At 42.8% G+C, this 6,007-nt stretch overlaps 1 pseudogene; it reads right to left on the minus strand.

Annotated features, from left to right (window-relative positions):
• Positions 1 to 242: 242 nt before the first annotated feature.
• On the minus strand, positions 243 to 516 carry LOC150041070 (selenoprotein W pseudogene; annotated as a pseudogene).
• Between the last annotated feature and the right edge of the window lie 5,491 nt (positions 517 to 6,007).

Below are 6,007 nucleotides of genomic sequence, written 5' to 3' on the forward strand. Positions count from 1 at the left end.
AAGAGGGGGAAGGGGGTAGTGTGGTAAATGGGGGCAGGAGGGGGCCTGTGGGCAGAGGTGACCAGGAGTCCTAACAGTCCCACGCCGAGGCAGAGCCCAGGGCCATCGATCTCTGCCCCAACGCAGAGGCCACAAGAACATCAAGGAAGGACCTGGGGTAGTCTGACATTTCAGTCCTTCCTGTCATGAAGCGTGTGGGGAGGGGCAGGCCTGAGGGCCCTGGGCTCTGCCTTCAGGACACTCTAGTCCTGGGCCAGGGCAGCTTTGATGGCGGCCACCAACCTCAGAAATGTCAGCTCAGAGTCCACGTAGCCATCACCTCTCTTTGAATGAACCAACTTCCCGGCTAGCATGATTTCAAATCAGCCAGTGACCTGTGGCGTGCCCTCGCCACAGATGTCCAGGAAAGAAGGGAACTCATCTTCCAGTTCCTTCTTGAGCTGGAGATCCTAGGGCTTGTAGCGCCAAGCGCCACAGTGCGCCACAGTACACGATTCGTACGGCGAGGACCATTGGTGGGGACGGCCGTGACCGGCAGCGACCATGCCCTGGAAGCACGATGCCCACTTTTTTATAGTATTAATTAGTTGTGCAATGACGTTTCATTGTGACATGCTCATTTCTCCACACAATGTAACTCACTCTGACTCCCTTCCTCCTTCACTATCCTTCACTTCCCCTGCTTCCTTTCCCAACCAATCTCAACAAGCTTCATTATTTCCTTTACCTTGAAGGATTTTTAACCGATCTCAAACTTTCAGGGCTGTGCAATTCACACCAAAGCTCTTTTCTTTAAAAGTTTATTTTCTGCAACGACCAAGGCTTGCTTGGAAGTAATGGGGATTTGTTATTATCTGAGCCTGTTTAGTTGTTGAGAAGGCAAGTCCAGTTGTTTGAGAAACAGCTTGGAAGGAAGGTGTTCCATTGAGAAGGATGAAGTAAAAATCTTTCAGCTATTCTGCTTCAAAAATGCTTTTCCAGGGCCGGGAGTTTGTCCTAGTGGTAGAATGTTTGCCTAGCATGCAGGAAGACCCGGGTTCGAGTCCTTGGTACCACATGCATAGAAAAAAAGCCAGAAGTGGTGCTGAGGCTCAACTGGTCGAGCGTTAGGCGCTAGTCTTGAGACAGTCCAAGGACAGTGCTCAGGTCCTGAGATCAAGCCCAGGACTGGCCAAAAAAAAAAAGAAAAAGAAAAATGGTTTTTCGTTCTTTCAGATGTAACGTCCTAAATGAACTGATCAGGAACATAACGTTTTGATCTCTTCTGCTCCTTGAAGCAAAAGAAGACAGAGAAAGAGAAAGAGAAAGAGAGAGAGAGAGAGAGAGAGAGAGAGAGAGAGAGAGAGAGAGAGAGAGAGGCAGACAGAGAGAGAGAGAGGCAGACAGAGAGAGAGAGAGGCAGACAGAGAGAGAGGCAGAGAGAGAGAGGCAGAGAGAGAGAGAGGGGCAGAGAGAGAGAGAGGCAGAGGCTTATAAGATTCTTTGTTTTCTATAAAGCTTCAAGGGATCCTCCAATTAATGCAAACAGTAAATTAGTTGGCTCTCCTTCCCTCCAACAGTGCTCTGGTTTTATATAGGCACTGTGTTTCTTCAGACACTGAAAGTTACCAAAAACTGTTAACTGGATTCTAATCCATAGGCATAGTTAAAATCCTTTGGTTACATTTGTACTGTTTCTAGGGAAACTAGCATAGTGTTGAGCTTCTGGCACTGGGATGAATTCACCCAGTCCTTTGATATTGTTGGCAGAAAGAAAAATTGATTTGGGTTTGGAGTGTGAAGGACGCAAGCATCTGGCTGTTCTTGTTCAAGTGTGTAAATTCCCAGTTGGAAGTTAGTCATATTTCAGTTACTTTCTTTGCAAACAGATAAAAATGAAATGTATACTCCCCCAGATCGTTTTGGATGTGCTTTTGCTAGTTACATATTCCGTCTCCACTCCCAGTGGCACAAACACCAGCAGCTTAATGAAGGCCTTTTTAAAAGGATGTTTTGGATAAGCTGTGTGGCTATAAACTGACTGCTTGGAGAACATCCTGGAAAAGCCTTCATTTTCCTTCTTCCACCTTACAAATATTAGAGCAAGCAGAACTAGAAGGTTTGCAGCAGGCAGGGGAGTGAAAGGAAAAGAGTTGGTAGTGAATAAATTTTAGTGCCCTCTTGTCAATAGGGCTTTTTTTTATTCATTATATGTGTGTACTTGTTGGCTTAAAATAGCACCTTGATGTGGATGTTATTTAACTAGACAAAACAGCACATGATTTTAGCTGAAAAGTACAAGAAAGAAAGAGAAATAAAAGAAAGCCTCTGAACTGCATTGGCTGGGAAGGAGAAAAGGTCAGGAAGAAATTTCTGTTTTGTTTTGTTTTTGTTTTGTTTTGTCAGTTGTGGGGCTTAAATTCTGGGACTGGGTGCTGTGTCTGAACTCTTCAGCTCAAGACTATTACTCACCACTTGAGCCATAACACCACTTCTGGTTTTCTGGTTGTTAATTGAAGATAAGAGTCTCAGTGACTTTTGTGCCCAGGCTGACTTTGAACCCCGATCCTCAGATCTAAGCCTCCTGAGTAGCTAGGATTACAGGTATGAGCCACCAGCACCTGACAGAAGAATTTTTTATGAACACTACTAATATCAAGTTATAATTAAGTAGATAATAGACCCTATCCTCATTGCATTTGTGGATAAGTAGATCAATAGGCAAAGTGTAATCCAAACAAATTACACAATGGCATATAAAATTATGCCTGTGATAAATGCAGTCAAGGAAAGGTCTGCAAGCATTGGCGTGCCTATTATGCTAGCTGCTCTGGAAGCTGAGATCTGAAGATCTATGTTTGAAGCCAGCCTGGGCACAAAAGTCCATGAAACGCTTATTTTCAGTGAACCAGTAAAAAGCCAGAAGTTGAGCTGTGGCTCAATGGTAGACTGAATAAGCTAAGGGACGGGACCCACGCTCTGAGTTAAAAAAGTCTATTTTGTTATAAGTCCTGTTAGTGGATATGCTCTAAATTAAGTGGTTAAGAAGTGTTACTTACCTGGAGACATGATTACTCAGATAGGATCTGAAAGAGTAAGAATTAAATTGCCATAAGGAATATTATGAAGAAGAAGAATATTCCAGGTAGGGGGAAAGAACTGAAATGTCCATATTGTGTGTAAGGAATCGGGTCGAATTCTAGATAAAGAAGGGTGAATGAAGCTGTATTTAGGTACCGAAAGAGTGAGAGTAGAATGACATATGACCCAATGGCATGCTGCTAAATAATTCGTTTAGGAGATTGATTAGAAATAGTTTTATATTCCTTTGTGACAAATGGAGTCAGATGAATTAGGAGGTTGATGGATATCAATCCCAAAAGGGGAAGGATAGTGAGCTTTTCATATGGACTGGCAGTATGGATAGCTATATATGAACTCTTCGGTCACTCAGTGTGCAGAGTTCCAACAACAGAACACCCCCACAAAGGCACCTTCTTACCTTTTCCATTCTCTTCACAACCCAGACACTTTTATCTTTCTTTTCCTTTCCATTTCTTCTTTTCTTTCCCTTCCTTCCTTCCTTCTCTTCTTTTCTTTCTTTTTCTCTTGTTTTTCCATCCTTCTATCTTTCTCTCTCTTTCCTATGGCCAGTCCTGAGTCAGGACCTGGACACTGTCCCTGAGCTTCTTTTTGCTCAAAGCTAGCACTCTACCCCTTGAGCGACAGCACCACTTCTGGCTCTTTCTGTTTATGTGGTACTGAGGAATCAAACCCAGGACTTCATGCATACTAGGCAAACAATCTACCACTAGGCCACATTTCTAGCTTTCTTTCTTCTCTCTCTCCATCCAGCCTCCCTCTTTCTTTTATTCTCTCTCCTTTTCTTCCTTTTTTCTTTCTCTCTGATTCTCTTTCCTTTCCTTCCTTCTTTCTCTATTTCCTTTCTTTTATCTCTTTCTCTTTCCTTCTTTTTTTGCCAGTCTCAAGACTTGAACTCAGGGCCTGAGCACTGTCCTTAGGCTTTCTCAAAACTAGAGCTCTACTACCACTTGAGCCACAGCACCAATTCTAGCTTTTTTGAAGCTTTTAGAAAGTGTATTTTTGATAGTGTAAATATGAACCATTCTTATGTAAGTGTCTTCTGACTTTTTCTATGCAGGTGGTACCGAGAAATTGAACCCAGGTCTTTGTACATGCTAGGCAAGTACTCTACCACTAGTCCAAACTCCTGGCCCCTCTATTTCCTTCCTTCCTTCCTTCCTTCCTTCCTTCCTTCCTTCCTTCCTTCCTTCCTTCCTTCCTTCCTTCCTTCCTTCCCTCCTTTCTTCCTTCTTTCCATGTGATCAGTTATTTCTAGCCTCTGTACATCTGAAAAGCTATCCACTTTCATTCTTGGGTTATTATTTATTTATTTATTTATTTAGTGCTGCTACTGAAGCTTGAACTCAGGACCTGAGCTCTTAAGATTTTTTCATTCAAGGCTGACACTCTACTACTTGAACCACAACCCCACTTCTGGCTTTTTGATGGCTAAATGGGGATAAGAGTCTTAGAGGCTTTTCTGTCTGGGCTATCTTTGAACTGTGATAATTAGATCTCAGCTTCCTGAGTAGCCACTCATGTCCAGCTTATTCTTGGGTTACTTAAAATCTTATTTATGATCCAGAAGATCCACCTCAAGTCCCCTTTCTTTGAGAAGCTCTCCTAGCCTCAACCATGGGGCTTCCTTTCCATCTTCCAATTCATTACAGAATTCACTCTTCATATAACTGCTAAAGTGTGTCTTTTTGTCTCTAGTTTGAATAGGAAATTCTGTAGCACAGGGAACTGTATCTTTTTCTTTGTGGACCAATGAGTGCATCAGGGACTGGTCAAGTCCCAGAGTAGGTGAAAAGATCACTTGGGAAAACATAGCCAATGCAATGTGACTGACAGAAGTAGACATACCTGAGATAAGCAGAGAGGGGAAAAAGGGCAGAGAAGCAGGGAGGGGTAGCAAAGTGATGTTTTACTTAGTGACAAGTAATAAGGCTAGTAGTGTTAGCTTCACACTGACTTCTTCACTGCTTTAGTCTGTTAGTGAGAAACAGCCGCAATGGAGCTGAAGAGAGAGGAGAATAAATAAACATGCAATATATTTGATTTGGGAGGCCGCTTAATTACATGGACTAAAGTTGTGAAGCAGACAGAGGCTCCCCTGGTTCTCTAGGGACATGGCTTTGCCCAGGAAAAGCAAGCACCTTATCCTTGCCCAGAGGTTTCATTGGCAGGAGGGTGGTAGTGCTACCAATGTGTGGAAATAAAGAAAAGGATGGGAGGGGGTTTCTGGTGTGTAGGGAAAAAAAATGAGTGTTTAAGCGAATTCAGTTGAGGGAGAGGGAGGGAAAGAGGAAGAAAACCTGGAAGCAAAAATAGCCATGTGGGCAACTATGGCAGGCAGTCATCTTATGGCAAACAAACTTGCCCAGGGTAGAGTAGGCATATAGCTGAAGATAACTGATCACTAGAAACAGATTGCATCCCTACTATTTATTTTACTCTTTAGTAAATCTCTGAAAATTTCATGGTAATTAGACTTCCTGCCAGGCATTTATTTAAGAGAAGTGTAGACTCTCCTTCTTTCACTGAACACTCCTTGGTCCTCAGAAGGTGGGGGTTACAGCTGTGGGACCCTAATACATCTCCATCTGAGGGCATTTGAGTGACTTAAGTGAGTATGCTACTGATTTTCTTTTCTTATTCTTTTGTGGTAGTGGGAGGTTTGATTTTGCAGTGTGTGGTAAGAATGAATTACTTCTCACTTTTGCCTTCCCCCACCCCTATTGGTTTTGTTTTGTTTTGCTTTGTTTTTTTGTTTTTGAACCAACATTGTGGGTCAAATTGTTTTACCCAAGTAGGAGAAATAGGGGCTGCTTACAGTTAAAACATGCCTCTCAGGAATTCTGTCTCCTTCCTTGTTAGAATTATAAGGGAGTAGTGGTCTTGTAGCAAAGACAGGCACACAGGCTTTCTCCGTGAATTAATT

Source organism: Megascapheus bottae, chromosome X (genome assembly GCF_031878675.1).
Source record: "Megascapheus bottae isolate mThoBot1 chromosome X, mThoBot2.hap1, whole genome shotgun sequence".
Classification (NCBI taxonomy): Eukaryota; Metazoa; Chordata; class Mammalia; order Rodentia; family Geomyidae; genus Megascapheus; species Megascapheus bottae.